The sequence below is a fragment of the Peromyscus californicus genome, unplaced genomic scaffold, assembly GCF_007827085.1.
Source record: "Peromyscus californicus insignis strain IS unplaced genomic scaffold, ASM782708v3 Scaffold_7__1_contigs__length_154581171, whole genome shotgun sequence".
Taxonomy (NCBI): Eukaryota; Metazoa; Chordata; class Mammalia; order Rodentia; family Cricetidae; genus Peromyscus; species Peromyscus californicus.
The window spans coordinates 26959246-26979191 of NW_026294595.1; the positions used below are offsets into that span (position 1 = coordinate 26959246).

The window sequence follows — 19946 nt, forward strand, 5'->3', positions numbered from 1 at the left end:
TAGGTTGCATATTTATAAATACATATGGCATGCTGGAGAGATGGCTCAGCAGTGAAGAAAACTTATGCTCTTGCAGAGGATCTAGGTTCAATTCCTAGTATCCATGGGAAGGTTCGCTACTCTTTATAATTCCAGTTCCAGGGGAACTGCAACACCCTATTCTGACCTCTGTGGGCACCAGGCACATTCAGACATACAGGTAGAAAACTCATACACATAAAATAATAAATAAATTTCAGTTTTATATATGCACATGTATGTATGTGTAACAGTAATTGAACAAAAAGTCATGAGTTTGAGAGAGCATAGAGGAACCATGGGAGGAGTTGAGGGTAGAAATGATGTAAATTTGATGCTAATGTGTTTGGGGGAGGGTTCTCTAGGAACAGAACTGACAGAATGTATAGGTATGTATGTGTTTATAAAAGGAGAGTTATTAGAGTGGCTTATAAGGTGTGATTTGACTGGTTCAACAATAGCTGTCTTCCAGTGGAACAACTAAGACTCCTGTAGTTATTCAGTTCATGGGGCTAGATATCTCAACTGGTCTTCAGTCTACATTGGAATTGTGAAGAAGTAGGTTCTAACACCAGTGAAGGAATGCCTCAGCAGCAGCAAGACAGGTGAACTTGCCAGTGAGAGTGAAGGCGAGCAGACTAAGAGCCGAAGCTTCCTTCTCCCATGTCTTTTTATGAGGGCTGCCACCTGAAGCTGTGACCCAGATTTAGGGTGGGGTCTTCCTACCTCAAATGATGCAATCAAGAAAAGCATAGGTGTGCTTTTAGTGTGTTTTAGTTGGTTCCAGATGTACTCAGGTTGACAAGCAAGATCAGCTATCACAAGTCCATCCCCTGGAAAATTGACCAAGAATCATATCACTTTATGCCATGCTTAATTTCTAAAGGAAAACAATAGTCAAGCCATAATTCCACCTAACAAGATGAAACTGTGTTGTGTTTAACCACAAATTTTAAAGTAGGTAACACTGTCCCTTGAGGAATACTTAGCTTAGTCTTTTATTACCTCATGAGTTAGTATCTGATACTATCTCAATCAATGTTACATTATATATTGGAAAACAATAAAAAATACAAATTTTGCTTAATGAATATATGCACAAACATGGTCTTAACATAGAAACACCCATGTCAGTTACACTCCACATTTCTTCATCTAGTTATTTTGCCTTAATTGATATTTATAGCTATCTACATTTACTACATCCAGAAGTACAGCTTCGGCAGGTCATGGTTCTTGTCGTGAAGGAGTGATCCATACCTTCATTCCTGAAGAGTCTAGCTCCTTTGTTGTCTTGCCTGGATTAGATTGTTGTAGTTTCCCATTAACTTTAATCACAGGATATGGTAACACCAAGAAACACCCTAAAGGATCTTCTACACTCTGGACATAAATTTCCATTCCTGCATTATAGAGAAAGAGTCCAATTTACCCTTGGTAGTCTCTGGATCAATCACCCCTCCAAACACTGTTATTCAATTTCATCGTCACCAGGGGGTGATAATGAGTAGAACTATACCCATTTCCACCCCTTGATTTCTGCACTTGTGAATCTTGGCAATGGGAGAAACTGCTGTATATTTGCATGCTGATTTCAAAGCACATACTGCTTTCTAGAGAGTCCTGCCCACATCCTCCAGGATACTGCCTACTCACTGGCACTTTAACAGTGTCTTCAAAAAGTATCCTACTCATTCTCTCAGATCAGCTCCCTCTTGATGGGGAATATGATAAGACCAGTGGATTCCATGATCATGGGCCCACTCTTGCACTTTTCTGGCTATGAAGTGACTCCCTCGGTCAGAAGCAATGCTGTTTGGAGTATCGTGAGGCTGGATAAAGCATTCTCTTAAGTCCATGGGTGGTAGTTTTGGCAGAAACATTATGTGTAGGGAAGGCAAATCCATAACTAGAATTAATATCTACTCCAGTAAGGACAAAGTGTTGTCTTTTCCATGAAGAAAGTGATCTAATGTAGTCTACCTGCCACCAGGTCAGTGGCTGGTCACCCTGGGGAATGGTGCCATATCATTGTTGGTGGCTGAAAGATCAACACCCAGCAGCAGCTAAAGCCAAGTCAGTCTCAGTGAGTGGCTCATGTTGTTGAACCTATACATAACCTCCATCTCTGCTCCCAAGGCCATGTTGTTCATGGGTCCACTGGTCAGTGACTGGGGTGGCTTGTAAAAGAGTTGATCTGTCAACAGACCAGGTCATCCTCTCTACTTGATTTTTGAACTCCTCATCTATTGAAGTCAATTTTTTATGTGCGTTTATATGGGACACAAGTATCTTCATATCTTTTGTCCATTTGGAGAGATATAGCCACATACTACTTCTCTAAATGTCCTTCTCACCAATATTCCAATCATGCTCTTTCCAAGTCCCTGGCCATCTAACCAATCCATTTGCTACAGACCATGAATTAGTAAACAGTCTCACAACTGACCATTTCTCCTTTAAAGGAAAATGTATGGCCATGTGTACTGCCCACAGTTCTGAAATTCATCAGTATCTTTCAAGGTTGTCCCAGAAATGGGTTATGATGCTGCAGCTGTGCACTCCTGGGGGGTACTTGCATACCATGCAGAACCATTTGTAAATCAGGTCTAGTCTTCTCTTCCTCGGTCAACTAATAAGGCTTACCACATGAAGCTATAGGTGCATAGTTGGAAACAGACGGCATTGTAAATGGAGTAGAAACCATGGGCATTTGAACAACTTCTTCATGTAACTTGTTATACCCTCAGAAATTTCTCAGACCTGATCACGTGTATACAGCTTTCACTGATAATGTATTGCTGCTGTGGACATTGGTCTTTATGTCTTTAGGGGTCAGATAATACTCAATTCATGATAGGCAGCTCAGGTCACATGGTAACTTGATGACTGTTATCAAATATTTAGATTCCACTAAGTCCCAATAGCAAGCCAAGAGCTATCCCTAAAGGGTAGAATAACTGTCCTAAATTATGTTGGAGTCCTGCTCCAAACTCCCAAGGTTCTCATGTGTGATTCACCTATAGCAGTTTGCCAAAGGCCCCAAACAGCATCACTATCTGTCACTGACACCTCAAGTACCATCAAGTCTGGTGGATCTTATGTCAAAATGATAAAGCAGCCTACACTTCAGCCTGGACCTGTTGAAGAGCCTTCTCCTATTCCAGGCTGTATTCGAAGTTAACAGTATTCCAAATCACTTGGTATATGGCAGGACACCCAAGTGAGGAATGTGCTGTTTCCAGAATCCAAAGAGGACCACTAAACATCTTTGTTCTTCATCCCTAATGGTGGGAAAGTCCAGGGCAATGACTTATCCTTCACCCTAGAAGGGATATTTCTGCATGCCCCACCACCACTGGACCCTAGAAATTTCACTGAAGTAGAAGGCCCTTGAAATTTGGATGGGTTTATTTCCCATCTGCTGGTGTACATATGCATTATTAACAAATCCAAAATGGCTGCTGCCTCCTGCTCACTTGGTCCAGTCTGCATAATGTCATCAATATACTGAAGCACTGATACTTTGTGGAAGAGACAGAGATCAGGATACTTTTGAACTGTTATGACATGGGGATGGAGAGTTAATATACTCCTTCGGTCAAACTTTAAAGGTATACTAATAGCCTTGTCAACTGAAACCAAATTGCTCCTAGTGTTCATAATGGACAGATACCAAAAAAAGACATTTCCTAGATCAATAGTTGCATGCTATGTACCATGAGAAACATTAATCTGCTCAACTAAGGATGTTACATCTGGTGCAGCAGCTGCAATCAGAATCATCACTTGATTAAGTTTTTGATAGTCAACTCTCATTCTGCATGATCCATCTGTCTTCTGTACAGGCCAGATAAGAGAGGTAAATGTATATGCCATGGATGGCACTACCTCTGCATCTTTCAAGTCCTTGATTGTGAAATTAATTTCTGCAGTTCCCTCAGGGATGCAGTATTGGTTTCGGTTCACTGATTTTTCTGGTAAACACAACTCCAATGGCTTCCATCTGATCTTTCCAACCATAATAGTTCATAATAGTTCCACAGGGGATTCTGCCTACTTTTCAGTATATCTATCCCAATAATACATTCTGGAACTGAATAAATAACCACATAAAGAGTACAGGGACCCACTGAACTAGTTAAGCCAAAACCCGCTAAATATCTGACTTCGTTAAGCCCCTACTTTAACTAGAGGACCACAATGAATCTTTGGGTCTCTTGGAATCACTGTCAGTCCAGACCCCAGAAAGTCTGATTCTTTTCTGCTGTATACATTTACTCTTGTAAAGGATTTTAAGTCCCTCTGAGGAATGATGGGAGAAAGACTAACAGTAAAATTCAGGTATTTTAGCAAGATCCATCCTTAGGGGGATCTGGCCATACCTTCATTCTTGGAGTTCTGGATCTGCAAACTGGCTAAAGTCTTGAAATTGGCTCATGGGTCAAGATTCCTTGTTGCTACTATCCAATGAAACCTTTCATTTATTTGAAAATTTTCCTACTTATACAGATCAAACAAAAATGTAACAAGCTTCTTATCTATTTCACTCTTGGAAACTACATGACTGATTAGCCAGTACCAAAGGTCCAATAAGTCAGGCCACAATGAAATCACCTTCCCTATACTGCCCATTTGGGGCCAGAGCACTCTTGTCATTTTCTGACCATTTCAATAGCTGTGTTCGCCTTGCCTTTGGTGATTCAGTGCTGCCATTGGCTCTGCACTGATGAGCTGTTTCACCCTCTCTGTCACGATATTTAAAGTTTCAGAATTTTTCCAAGTCCCCCATTTGTTAAAGTTGATAATTAGTGGAGGTGAATGACACTGTACTGGATGTACTGGAATGAAGCAAGCTCAATACACATTTGGATCTCAGGAATTTCTGTGAAACCTGTTAGCTCTCCCCTCTATAGCACAGTTACATATGAATGATACTAAATGCACTTAGTAGGTTGCATATTTATATATACATATGTGGAGCTAGAGAAATGGCCCATCAGTTAAGAGCACTTGTTGCTCTTGCAGAAAGCAAAAATTTCCAGCACCCACCTGAAGGCTCACTACTGATTCTGAACACGGGAGAGCTTTCCATCCTCTGGTGATCTCTTCATGTTCTTGCTTCATGAAGGTTTAATAAAACCTTAGGTTTTATTATGCAAGTCTTGCACTTGCTTGGTAACAATTATCTCAAGGATCTTTCTTTTTTGTTTCTTTTCTTTTTTTGTGTGTGGTTGTTATGAAAGGCGCTGTTTCCCTAATTTTCTTTTTCAGTCTGTCTATCATTTGTAGGAAGGTGACTGATTTTGTGTATTAATTTTTTATGCTGCTACTTTCCCAAAACTGTTTATCAGCTTTACATGTTTACTCATGGAGTTTTTTAGGGTCTTTTATGTATGAAATTTGTATCATCTGCAAACAGAGATACTTTGGCTTCTTCCTTCTATATTTGTATCACCTGGATCTCCTTGTCTTACTGCTATAGCTGAAACATCACATACTACCCTGACTAGGTATGTAAGAGTGGATATGATTCTTCCTGATTTTACTGGAAAGGCTTTGTGTTTTTATCCTTTTAGGTTGATGTTGGCCGTGTAATTGTTACAAATTGCCTTTAATATGTTACACTATGTCTTTTGAATACTCAGTTTCTCTAGGACTTTTGTCATGGAGCATTTTGCAAAAAAAAAAAAATGTATCTTTACATTTTGTCAAAGGCCATTCCTGTATCTAATGAGATGATCATGTGGCTTTATCTGTTTGTATGTGGATTACATTGACTGATTTTCATATATTGAACTATTTCTGCATCTCTATGATGAAGCCTACTTGATCATGGTGGATGATCTTTTTTATGTGTTTTTTATTTGGTTTGCAAATATTTTATTGAGAATATTTTGCATCTATATTCATAAAGAAAAATGGTCTGTAATTTTCTTTTGGGGAGGTTCTTTGTGTAGTATTGGTATCAGGGTATTAGTGGCTTCATAAATAGATTTTGGAAATATTCCTTCAGTTTCTATTTTGTGGGAATAGTTTAAGGAGTATTGTCATTAATTCTTCTTTGATGGACTGGTAAAATTGTGCACTGACTCCATCTGACCCTTGGCATCTTATGGTTGGGAGATTTTTAATTCCTACTTCTAATTCACTAGATCAATATAAATTGCTTATTTCATCTTGGTTTAACATCAGCAGGTTGTATATATCAAGAAACTCTTCCATTTCCTTTAGGTTTTCCAGTTTGGTAGAATATAGATTTTTAAAGTATGACTAGGATTCTCTGAATTTCCCATGTCTGTTGTAATGTCTGTCTTTTCTTCTCTATTTTTGTTTTTCAATTTTGATCTTCTCTCTCCTTTAAATTAATTTGGGCTAAAGGTTTGTCAGTGCTGTTGATTTCTCAGACACCATTCATCTCACCGAGTCTTTGTATTATTTTTTGTTTCCATTTTATTGATTTGATTCTGAGTTTGATCATTTCTTCCCATGTACTCTTCTAGGGCATTGTTTCCAACCTTTATCCTAGAGCTTTTGGGTGTGTAGTTAAATAGCTAATAGAAGATCTCTCCAGGGGTTTGATGCAGGGACTTGGTGCTATGAACTTGGTTCTTAGAAGCACCTTTGTTGCTTCCCTTGTGTTTGCACATACTGTGTTTTCATTCTTGTTCTGTTCCAGAATGTTTGTATTTTCCTTCCAGATTTCTATCTTGACCCATTTTTCATGTGTGGTAAGTTGTTCAGTTTCCATGAGTTTGTATCATTTCTGCTATTTCTATTGTTGTTTATGTCCTGCTCTAATCCATGAAGGTCAGACAAGATGCTGAGTTTTATTGTTTACTTTGATCTGTCGGGACTTGGTTTGTATCCTAGTATTTAGTCAGTTTTGGAGAAAGTTCCATGAGCTGATGAGAAGAAAGAATATTCTTCAGTGTTTAGGTGGAAAGTTTATAAATGTCTGTTAAATCCATTTGTTTTATGTAGTTTTTTTTCATTTTTTTTAATTAAGAGATTTTCAATTCATTTTACATACCAACCAGATCCCCCTGTCCTCCCTCCTCCCACCCCCAGCCTTCCCCCTAACCCACCCCCCATTTCCACCTCCTCCAAGGCAAGGTCTCCCATGGGGAGTCAGCCCAGCCTGGTAGATTCAGTTGAGGCAGGTCCAAGCCCCTCCTCCCTGCACCAAGACTGCACAAAGTGTCTCAGCATAGGCACTAGGCTTCAAAAAGCTGGCTCATGCACTAGGGACAGGTCCCAATTCCACTGCCTGGGGGCCCCCTATATAGTTCAAGCTAAACAACTGTCTCGCTTATCCAGAGGGCCTGGTCCAGTACCATGGGGGCTCCTCAGCTATTGGTCCACAGTTCATGCGTTTCCACTACTTTGGCTAGTTGTCTCTGTATTTTTTCCAGTTGTGGTCTTGATATCCCTTCCTCATAGAATCCCTCCTCTCTCTCATCGATTGGACTCCTGGAGCTTGGTCTAGGACCTGGCCATGGATCTCTGCATCTGCCTCCATCAGTTATTGGATGAGGGTTCTATGATGACAGTTAGGGTATTCAGCCATCCGATCACCAGAGTAGGTCAGCTCAGGCACCCTCTTGACCATTGCCAGTAGTCTATGGTGGAGTCATCATTGTGGATTCCTGGGAACCTCTCTAGCACTCTGCTTCTCCCTATTCCCATGGTGTGTTCATTTATCATGATATCTCTTTCCTTGCTCTCCCACTCTGTTCCCATTCCAGCTCGAACCTCCCGCTCCCCTAAGCTCTCATCCCCCATCCCTTGCCCTCCATTACCCCCCTCACCCCCAGTTTGCTCGTGTAGATCTCATCCATTTTATTCTGTTTAGTTTCTGTCTTGATGATCTGTCTATTGGTGAGAGTGGGATATTAAAGTCACCATCAGTCACTGGTGGTGGTGGGGGTCCAATATGTGGTTTTAACTTGTAGTGTTTGTTTGTTTGTTTGTTTGTTTTTAAACTTGAGTACCCTTATATTTGGTACATAAATGTTTAGAATTGTGAAATACTCCTTGTGGATTTTTCCTTTGATGAGTATTTTTTAGTGTCCTTACCTATCTCTGCTGATTAGTCGTGGTTAGAAGTCTTTTTGTCAGTTATGAAAGAGGCTACACCTGCTTGCTCCTTGGATCCATTTACCCTGAACTGATACCTATCTTTGATGGTGAGGTTTGTTTCTTGGATGTATAAGGTGGATCCTATTTGCCAATCCATCTTTTAGTTTGTATGTTTTTATTGGGAAATTGAGGTAATTGATATTGAGAATTATTAAAAAGGAGTATTTATTGATGCCTGTTACTTTGTTGTTAAGGTTTTTAATCTCCCCTTTCTATTAACAGGTCTGTGATTATTTATTACTTGTGTCTTTTTGGGTACAGTTAACCTCTCCAGACAGAAATTTTCCTTCTGGAGCCTCTGTAGGGCTGATTTAGTAGACAGAAATTACTTAAATTTACTTTTTTGTGGAATATTTTTGTTTCTCAAGTGATTATTATTGATAGTTTTGCTGCGTCCTGCATTCTGACTAGCATCTGTGGTTTCTCAGAGTTTGTAGAATATGAGTCCAGGCCTTTCTGGCCTTCAGAGTCTCCCTTGAGAAGTTAGATGTTATTCTAATGTTTCCACATTTCTATGTGACTTGGTCTTTTTTCCCTTGCAGCTTGTAATATCTTTACTTTGTACTGAATATTTGATGTTTTCATTATTATATGTCATGGGAATTTCTTTTCTGGTCCTGTCCTATTTGGTGTTCTTTGTGCTTCATGTAACTTGATAGGCACCTTGATCTTCTTTAGATTGAGGAAATTTTCATGTATGATTTTGTTTAAAATGTTTTCTGTTCCTTTGACCTGTGTTTCTTTTTCCTCTACCCACTCATATCCTATTTATAGGTTTTGTCCTTTCATATATTCCCGGATTTCTTGGATGCTTAGTGCCCAGATTTTTTTAGATTTTACAATTTTTTTGACTGTTTTTAGTTTGTGATCCATTTTGAAAATATTTTAAATGATTGTAAACTTAATCTAGACATTCATGTTCACATCATCTTATTTGCTCACACTGTTGTTCTCTGCAATGTATTTATTTTCTTAACTCTGAGTATTTGCTTAATAATTGTTTCCAAAACTTTTTTTTTTTTTTTGAGGTCTGGAGGAAGACTGTAAAGGATTAAAAGTAATGAGTGAAATACCAACCTATTCCCTGGACTTCAACCTTGCTGGCTCAGTAGTTGTTTCCGTCAGCAAACCTCATAATGGAGTGTCCATATGTACAGCACTCTCCATGACTCCAGAGCTTAAACTAACTGAGACATCAAGGGAATGAAGAAAGGACAGACTTACAGATATAGGGACAGAAAAATAGTGAGATCAGCATGGGCAGGCTCTCAGATGAAGAAGCTTTAGCAACCTGGAAACTCTTGTTTCTTTATTATATATAGGTGAACAGAGAGGTGGGCTTATTACATACAGCTAAAAACTGAGGCATAGTTATTGCATGCATAAAACAAGGAGGGATTATTACATATAACTGAACAAGGAAGTTAGTTGGTTTCTCTAATCTCAATAGACAGAGCTCCATAGGGCACAGTCCTCAGGCCATAAACATTTGGAGGAGAAAGTGATAGTGGACTTTTTATGCACAAACTGTCACTATTCACACTCAGACCACAGGAAAGTTTGTCATCCCTCTGAACCTGACCCAAGGAAGGCTTTGCCACTCCTCCAAGTTGAAGCATTGGAATACTTGGCATGGCCATGCCCATATCAAGAACACACATTCACCTGGGTCATCATTCACTCCTTGTGTATATGAATGTTCTCTGTTACTGTATTTGGGAAAACTTTGTACTTTCATTCTGAAAAAAAAAAACTGATGATAGTTACAAATAATCATAACCCCAAATTACTAGTTTCCCTGAAGTAATGGATATTATAGTGAAAGTATAGCATCATATATGGACAAGATAGTTCCTGCCTGTTATCCCAGCACTGGGAAGACTAAGACAAGAGCATTGTTATTTCAATGCCAGCCTGCCTTTGCTAGTGAGGGGACAGTTGTATCAGGACCAAACTGACTATTACAACCGAAGAGATGCTTTGTACATATCAGGTGAATGTTTTTAGAAAATACTAGTAAGGAAAGAAAAAAATATTGCTTATTTTTATGGACATAATTCTTTTGTTTTAGTGCTTTGTGAAGCATGAGGGTTTTCAATGTGAAGAAAACTTGGGTTCCTCTATATTTTAGATATATTGCCAACTGAAGCCAGATTAACTAGACATGTCTCAAGAGGGCTGAAGAAAAAGTTGTCAGTGGGCAAGATTTATAGTCAGTCACATTTGAATTTTTCAGAGGGTCATAGGCATACCTACTAAGGAACTCTTCTACTCTTTGCCACAGGAAAATTTAGTAGTTCAAGGTCTCCTGGAAGAATTTGGAATAAGCATTCTAATGGTCTTAATTGGTATTAAACAGTGGTTTGCATATACTCAGGCTAAAATTATTCTCTTGCATAAAACAGTTGTGAACATATATCATCCATGGATTAAGAGTCTTGTTTAAAACACTGAGGGCCTTTATAAAGCAAGCCTAAACTGTAAATAATTTTGAAATCTTCAAATGTTTAATTACTATTATAATGAAAGACCGGGGCTTTATTTTATTTTGTAATTTCTTGCTATGACAATGGCTTGATTAAGTCACTGAAAATGTAAACTAAAATGTTTTTAAAGGTACTAACTGGCCACAAATGAGGAGAATCTTGAAAGTTGGATAGATACACTGATATAGCTGTGTGAAGCTAGAAAGCATGGGTTTTTTTTCTACAAATTCCTATATTTTTATAATTAGATGTGCAGGAATATTTTAAGAACGCGTACTTTATCACAAGAGATATGCCAAACCTACAAATTTTTATTTCAAGTATAAGCCGTATTTAATGGATTTTTAGGCATATAGAACACTGCATTTGCAATCAGACTATGGTTTTTAAGATAAACTGTTAGTATCATAAAAAATTAAATCTGAATATCTAACCAACAGCCATGTCTTAATATGTTTTAAAGTGTCTCAAGTACTTTAATGTACAAATACAAACAAACAAGGATCTACAGTAATGACTAACAGCAACAGTGGTATTGTATTCAGAATGATTTGTGAGTAGCTTAAGACTTTGTAGTTTCTAAAACATGTTAAAGGAATGGCCCTGTAGCATTGAAATCCTCTCCAAAATTGCACTGTCGGATGATAAGAATAAAGTTTTGCAGTTAAAGGACATATTCTCTGCCTAAATTCATTTGGCAATTAGAGTCATTTTCTTTTTTAAAGCAACTTTTCTGCCAAGCTTTCTTAAGATGGTGTAAAATACTGATCTGGGTGTTTAAGTGATAAGAATAGAGTTTTAGTTTTTTTCACAAGCCAGAAGTTTTGAATTTAGCATTTTTTTCTCTTGCTCTTACAACAGTTCAGATATAATCCAGATTGTGCTTTATAGGAATTATGAACAAGGAACAAATTTCTAAAATATGAAAAATCATAGAGGACACTGGAATCTATATGCTTTATGACATTTATTAATTTTAAATCGTATTTATTAAAATTTTCATAGAACTGAGTAAAGCTGGAAGAGGGAGAAGCAGTCCCAGTTAATCTGTCCAGTGCCAAACAGCCGTGAAAAGTTACATACCAGTAATATTATGTGAGATCAACAGGTTATATTTAGGAATATATATATGCATGCATATGTGCACGCAATAACAGTGAAAAAAGAGGCCATGAATTTGAAGGCAAGCTGAGAGAGGTATATAGGAGAGTTTGGAGGGAGGAAAGGGAAGGCAGAAATGTTAAAAATTAAATTACAGTCACAAACAAAAAATTTATGCATAGAAATTGCTCTTCCTATGACATGCATCAAAATCCCTGTTGAGGACCCAGGGTGTCGCTCAACAGGTAGAAGCTCTTGCACCAAGCCTAACCCCTTGAGTTCCATCCCTAGAGTCCACATGGTGGTAGCAAAGCTCTTGCAAGCTGTCCTCTGACCTCATAGGACATGGATGTAAATAAATGTGTACAAGGGGAGAGAGAGAAACCTGAAATCTGTTTGACAGAACTGTCTGACTTTTCTAAAGAGAAATCTCAGTGTAATTTTTGGGTTTGTTTATTTGCTTAAAATATGTTCCATAATGTGACCCTTACCTTAGAATATTCTCCTTACCTTAGATTATTAAATAAATTTGTTTTCTCTAATAAGAAGAGTCATAATTTGAAGATTTTTCTATTTAAAGAAATGAAATTCATCTGTATACTTGTTTCTATGTTTTTCTTTTAGGAGAGCATTGGAGATGTCCACTTCTGCCTCTGTAAGATAGATGTTGAAGGCTGTGTGATTTAGACAGTATCTAAAGAAATTAGACACTCCAGGTAAGTATAAACCGTAGCCTCATAAATAGTATGGTTACTCAGTTAAAATTTTCCTACCAATTGTCTTTTTTTCTCCAGCATATTTTTTCATCCAGATTTCTCTGTGTATAACTACTTGCATGTTTATGTGACCTCACCTCCCAGCTGTATTTAAAATTTTTCAAATGGGATATGAGGTGTACAAGCCAGAAGAGACATATTAAATTTTACTTGCCATATTGGGATATTGGGAATATATGACTTAAAAATGGGACACTGCTCTTCCTCAAGAAGTCTTGTGAAGTGAAATGAGGGCTGTAAAATCAAACCTTAATGATTTTTGAACAAAACCAGAAATATAGACTTACAGAAATTATTTTTCAATAGCACCATAAAGTTTAGCCTTTGAAGAAAGTCTGTCTTTCTGTTTGAACGAGGTCAAACCGTTTGTGCAGCCTTTGAGGCACAAGATTTTGTTGCTACCTCCCTCTTCCCATATTACTCTCTTTTCCAGAGTCCTTCAGCGTACAAGTCCTTAAAATCAGTGTAGTGAGCAAGTTAGTGATTTAACTACGATGTGTGTATGTGTTGTCAGTAATGATGTTTTTTTGAAAAAATGAGCAATATTGTTTATTTCTAATTAATTTCCATGATATATATGGTGTCATTGGCTTTTTCGCATGACTACATGATTTTTTTCTGAATTATAGTGTGTCTTATTTTTCTGTTGCTGTGATAAAACACCAGGATCAAGACAACTTTTAAAAAGAGGCATGTAATTGGGCTTTTGTGGTTTCATAGGGTTAAGGTTGTAATGACAGAGCAAAGGCATTGCAGTAAGAACAGCTGAGAACTCACCTCTTAAAACTGCTAGGAGGAGGCAGAGCACTGGGAATGGCAGGAGCCCACCTCCAGGGACACCTCCTGCACCAGGGCCACACTCTAGGCCTTTGCCTTCCACAAGCTGGAAGCTCAGCTGGGTTGAGTTTTGTGCTGAGGGCACCCTTCCCTCAGTTACATTTCAGATCAGCCCTCTCCTTTATGTACTCATATCTTTCAGCACACGGTTCCAACATTCAATTTTCTGGTGCCTTTTCCCCCTTCAAACTATACTATTGTATTCTTTTTGCCCCACTTGTTCTTTTTTATTGTAGACCAACATTTGAGTGATTACTAATAACCACACAACAGAGACAGTGTTTTGAAATCTCCTCTGCCAAAGAAGTGAGTTCATTATTTTTCACCTCCTCCTGCAAGGCTACAATTCGTCCTTCCTAACAGTTTTACCAACTGGGGACCAAGTATTCAAACATATGAGCCTATGAGGGCCACCATATAATGATTAGTAATTATCGCTATACTCCTTTATATTTGGTCTGTGTCTTACTGTGTACAATGCTTTTCACTCTGCCAGTTTTTTTTTTTTTTTTCCTTTCTGTGTGGAAGCATTTGAGCTTCATTCAACCACATTTCCTTATTCCTGCAGTTGGATCATGAGCTATTTCCAGGAATCCCTTGTCCATGTCTTTAGCTTCAAATACTCTCCCTGTTTTCCTTTAGCACTTTGAGAGGTTTTGTCTGTTATATGAGACCTTTGGTTTGTCTGTAATCATTTTTGTATCAGAAGTTAGAAGTCTAGTTTCTTCTTCCTCCTTGTGGAGATAAAATTTTCCCAGCACCAATGGAGGAGCTTTTTCTTGAATGTACCTACCGCAGTTCTCGTGGACTTGACATGAAACTCTGCCTGCTTTGCTTCTTGGTGTCTCTGTTCCTCCACTCTACAACTTTCTGTAAAATGGAATACCAGATTGTGTTTCTGGGGTTATTACAAAGAGTAAATGAAAAATTTAGGTGTCTCTAACTTTGTAAGTTTATCTCTGAGTCCTTTATTCTAGTCCACTGGTCTATGTGTATGTTTTGTGCCAGTACTGTGCTCTTTTTCTTAACTGGTAGTATAAATGGAAATCAAGTTTTGCACTTTTTGTCTAGGATTGCTTCAGCTGTTTGCGCTCTTTTTTGCTTCCATATGAACTTTAGGATTGTTTCTTCTGTTCTTTTTAAAATGTGATTCAAATTTGATGGAGGTTCCATTAAGGATACCTACTGGTTATCCTGGGGTCAAGCGAAGTTGGCACCCAACCTCTGTCACTCTGAAGGAGTTCAGATGAAAGGTAGAAAGACCTCAGGACACCTGATCTCAGTTGATTTAGCATATCAACAAAATATAATCAAGACTATGGCTCAATACAGGTTCCCATCTAACTAGTTAAATTAGCAGTTATAACTCACCAGTTCAATTCTCTGATTGAAAAGAGCAGAAAAATTCTTACTCAAGCTTAGTTAGGGCTCATCTGTGTTCCAAGCATTCGCTTCACTCTGAGGACACTTGTAGAGAAGTCAGAGCCTTTGCAGATGTGGGAAGAATCAAAAGGAGAATTCCATTAGTTCATCTCCTGTTTCACTTTCCCACTGCTTTGAAAGGCCGCCTCCTACTCTAATGCTTCTGCATTTTAAAAATTATGTAAAGATTTCCTACATTGCTTGTGTGTGTTGTATTTTGCCACCTGTCTTTACCACTGCACCTACCGCAGTTCTCGTGGACTTGACATGAAACTCTGCCTGCTTTGCTTCTTGGTGTCTCTGTTCCTCCACTCTACAACTTTCTGTAAAATGGAATACCAGATTGTGTTTCTGGGATTATTACAAAGAGTAAATGAAATAATTCATATAAAGCATTTGTCTTAACTAATAATGATAATTTATGGCATATTTCAAATGCTCTGAGTAAGTAGGTTTTCTCCCATAAATAAACATACTGTTTTATGTGTTTTTGTAGTAAGTTCTTTGTAGCAGAAATCTTAAAAGTTCTTACTAATAAAATCAAACCTGAGGCCAGTTATTGGGGTGAATGCTTGGAAAATCAGAGAAGCAGAACAAGCCACAGCTACCTCACCTTGCCAGTTCCTCAGCTGATCCTGTTTCCTCAGACTGGAAGCCTCTAAGTCCTTATCCAAAATGAATCTCAGCTGAACTGTTGCTCGAAAGCCTGAATGCTTAACCAGCCAAAAACTTCTAGTTTCTGGTCTTCACGCCTTATATATCTTTCCTTTCTACCATCACTCCCTGGGATTAAAGGCTCGCTTTCTGGGATTAAAGGTGTGAGTCACCATGCTTGGCTGTATCCTTGAACAGATGGATTTCTGCCTCTGGAATGCTAGGATTAAAGGCATGTGCTACCACTGCCTATCCTGTATGTTTAGTATTGTGGCTGTTCTGCTCTCTAACCCCAGGTAAGTTTATTAGGATGCACAATATTTTGGGGAACACAATACCACCACAGTTCTTCATTCATGTTTCATATGAGAACTTGGTTTTAGTTTTCTCAGGCATTTTCTTTTCTAGCTTTTTATTACATACCATAAAATTTTATAAATTTTTGTGTGATAATTTCTTCTGTTTAATAGCAAAAATCACCTTGCAATTACTTGGATTAAAATATCCTTCTATAATAATTATTTTAAGACAGTGCCAAGGTATGACCTGTATTAAGCTCAGGAGTTCCAAAGCATGATCCCTTTTCAGGAAAACTAGTGTGAGATAAGGACTGCCAGCATTTTCCAAACAGAGTTAACTCTTGATTGCTCTTAAGCCTTTTGGCCACACTCATGTGTAAAATCAATATATGGATATGTTTATTTGACTTAGGTGTGTATGTGTATGCATTGTTTTCAGGCATTTATGTATGTATATATACATACATATAGATAGACAAAAACTTGTATTTTTAAAAATTGGATCAAGCTGTCATCTGACAGGTTGCAAATTCTTGTTCAGTAACTGATGTTACCATCTTGAAGCAGAACCTCTGCTTAAAGAAATCTCAGCTTTAGCTTTTTGTTATTCTAAATTGCTCGAGTGGAGTGTGTGTGTGTGTGTGTGAACATACGCCCACTTGTCCATATATGTATGTGTCTGGCATCTGTGTATGAATGTAGAGAATAGCAGACAGCCTGCAGCAGTTGATTCCTTCCATCCACTGTAACTGTCCTTGGGAGCAAAGTCAGTCAGGCTTCGCAGCAAGTCTTTACCAGCGGAGCCTTCTTCCCAGCCTTGGCTTTGTTTCTAGATATGTTCATCCAGAATGTATAAGATTATCTCTTTCAATTATAGTCAGTTGATTATAGAAGTTAGTGTCATCTATAAAAATATTCACAGAAGAAAGGGGCTGCCCTACCCTTTCTCAAACTGTGCTTAGATGACCATTATCTGAATCAATTTATAGGAAGGAGAACAGACATTTGATGAAGTCTATTTAAAGTGATCCCCCAATTAAGAAATAACACAACAAGAAAAATTAAGAGTAAAAGAAAAACTAAACCCATGCCACATCTATACCTAGATTACATTTAAATTGGTAACTGAGAAACCTGTGTCCGTGCCAAGTTGAGCCTGGAATATGACCCTTACAAATGCATAAGGTTGATCTAGTATTAACACAATTCAGTGTTATTTTACACCTCTCAAAATAATACAGTAGCTGAACTAATGTGTTAAATGGGAAAAGGGCTCTTGTCAATACAGATTCCATGAAATTGTTCATTGTATACGTATTTCCTGTGAGTGCCTTTTCTCCATAAACTACAATGTGTGGTATAAGAGGAAACTGATTTAATTGTGAAACAAACTAAAATCATGCCATCTAAGTGGATGTTAATCTTCCAGAATGGTCACCTTATGAGGCTCTAAGATTCTCTTTTGATGCTAAAATTCATCAATATTTTTAATATTCTTTCTAAAAAAAAAGAATCTGAGCATGAATTATATTTTGTCTATATTGCTATTTCCCTCGTCTCTTAATATATTTTCTCTGATGTTTTCTGTTTGAGCAATTCTGTTCTGACCATTCTGCGTCATTTTTTTTTATTTTGTTTTTGAACTAGGATCTTACTTTTTTCCCCAGGATGCTCAAACTCCTGTGCTTTTACTTCTTCAGCCTCACAGTAACTGAAAATTAAAGGTTTGCGCTGCCACAGCCACCTCTTGATGTTCCATTTTAAATGGTTCCTCTTAACTTCGCACCCCCTCATAACACTTAATTTTCTAATAGTTATATAATCTCCATGTCTATTTTCTACCCTCACTAGAAGTCAAACAATACTGAAGCAGTTTTTGTGCAGTATGATACATATACTTTCTCAAAGGGTTTATAAATGTGAAAATCATATTTTTACCAAGTAAATAACTTTAAAGCGAATACAAATCAAAGTAAAGTTGTTTTCAAACAGAAAAATGATATCATTTCACTAGGGAAAATTATCTATACATGTACCAGTATATCCTAAAATTTCTACAAAATACTCAGAGTAACATCAGGGTACAGTTTAAAAAACAGTAACATATAAAGGCCTTCTGGTAAAATTAATTTGCCTTTATGTGCTTTTCTTTTTACCTATGGAAGTATTTTTAAAATCTTTTTAAGTTCAACATTAAGGGTATTACTCAGTTATTTATTCATTTATTTTAAAGTATATTTGTATGCCATCAATTTAACCAGGGATTGTTTTATGATTTTTAGTAAATACTAAATCCCTAATGGACCTTAATATCTTATTAGGGAAGTCAAAGAAATAAAAAGCAAATAGTTACATAATTTTAAAAAGCAGAGTGTTGGGAGATCTATCAGTCAGTAAAGTGATTGCTGTGCAAGCGTGAGAGTATCTGAATTCAGCTTGTGGCACCCACAGAAAAAGCTGGGATAGTGGCATATGCTAGTGACCTCAGCACTGGGGAGACAAGGACAGGATGATCCCAAATGCTTACTGGACAGTGAACTCACACTAATCCAGGAGCGCCTGGTTCCAGGGAGACCTTGGAACTAGGAGGCGTCATGCACGCCTCAAAGGAATGGAATAACCAGCAGTACTACCCAACCAGCTATGACACCTATGCCTCACAGTGACCAGCTAACTTGATAACTCTTCAGGTGCAGTGATAGCATGCTCACCTTGTCAGTAATCAGAAGCTCTCTAACTGGACTGCCCACTCAACAACAGGAACCTAGCCTGGTATGGTAAAGTCACTGATCTTAGAGGACAATCTCTAACTACCACTTTCCTAAACCAGCATAATCCCTAACTACATGCTAAATACTTGTCTTCATATGCACATATAAGTGTAGCCCTTACCACCTCAAGGAAATTTCTCTTTGCAACAGACAGAGACTATTACAGACCACAACCAGTCAAATTGCAGGGTTGTGGAGCCTAGTCCCAGTGGATATATCTACAAGACACTCCTGCTTCTAAGACTTGATGAACATTTTAGAATTGCAGAAGAGGGAGCAGAAATATCTTAAGAGCTCAAGGATCAGGAAGTTTGCTGTGAGATTGTTTCCTAACAATGTCAGAAGGTACTATAAAGTCCCACTAACAAGACTCACTCAACATGTGCTGGATAAGAACAACAATAGACATGCCAAGGTGGAGAGGAAACCCAGAAGTCTTCAACCCTACACAAAGAGCTTCAGGCAACTAAGGAATGCTGAGAGTGGGAGAAACAACTCTTCCCCAGGGAAGAGCACACCAACTGGTTGTTAATACAGATTGTCAGCCCTGAAAACATACATGTGAGTAACATTACACATCTGAGCAGGTTGTACTTAGGAATGTAAATGTATATAACAACAACTAGTGAAAAAGGAGGCCATGAATTTGAAAGAGAGCAAGGAGGGGTATGTGGGAAGGTTGGAAGGAGGAAAGGGTATGTCTTAGAGTTTCTGTTGCCGTGATGAAACACTATGACCAAAGCAACTTTGGAGCATCAGGTTTATTTGGCTTACTCTTCTGCATCACAGCTCATCACTGGAGGAAGTCAGGACAGAAACTTGAAATAAGCCAGGAACCAAGGAAGCAGGAGCTGATGCAGAGGCCATGGAGGAGTGCTGCTTACTAGGTTGCTCTTTATGACTTGCTTAGCCTGCTTTCTTATAGAATCCAGGACCATGAGCCTGGGGGTGGCCTCACCCACAATGATCTGGGCCCTCCCCCATCAATCACTAATTGAGAGAGTGCATTACAGGCTCTCTACAGCCCTATCTTTTCAATGTTTTTCCTCAATTGAGGCTCACTCCTCTGTGATGACTTTAGCTTGTGTCAGGTTGACATAAAACTAGCCAGAATATATTATAATGTCAAAAAATAAAAGAATTAACAAAAGAAGGTGTGACTTCTGATAAACAACATCCATATTTAACCCCTGACTTCACATGCATTTGAATAATGCTTTTTAGAGAGGTATCTATACACTTATTGGTGTTTATATGAAGCAAACGTATATGTGGGCACAATATAACAAGAAAAGAGAAGAAGAAATGATAAATATAAGGATTGAGGAAGGAAGGAATGCAGAAATGGACACATTATAAAAAATGATATAAAGCTAATTGCTGTTCTAATTCTGTGATAGATGTTTTGGTTTGGGTGGATAAGTGCATAAAATACATATA

The 19946-nt window shown here is 38.0% G+C and overlaps 1 long non-coding RNA gene across 1 annotated transcript in view; it reads left to right on the forward strand.

Moving 5' to 3' along the window:
- The window catches only part of LOC128102309 (uncharacterized), a 158190-nt gene that overhangs the window by 133636 nt on the left and 4608 nt on the right, over positions 1 to 19946 (forward strand). The window contains exon 2 of the long non-coding RNA XR_008215380.1: positions 12372 to 12463. This is a non-coding gene — a long non-coding RNA (uncharacterized LOC128102309). The remainder of the gene's footprint in view (positions 1 to 12371; positions 12464 to 19946) is intronic.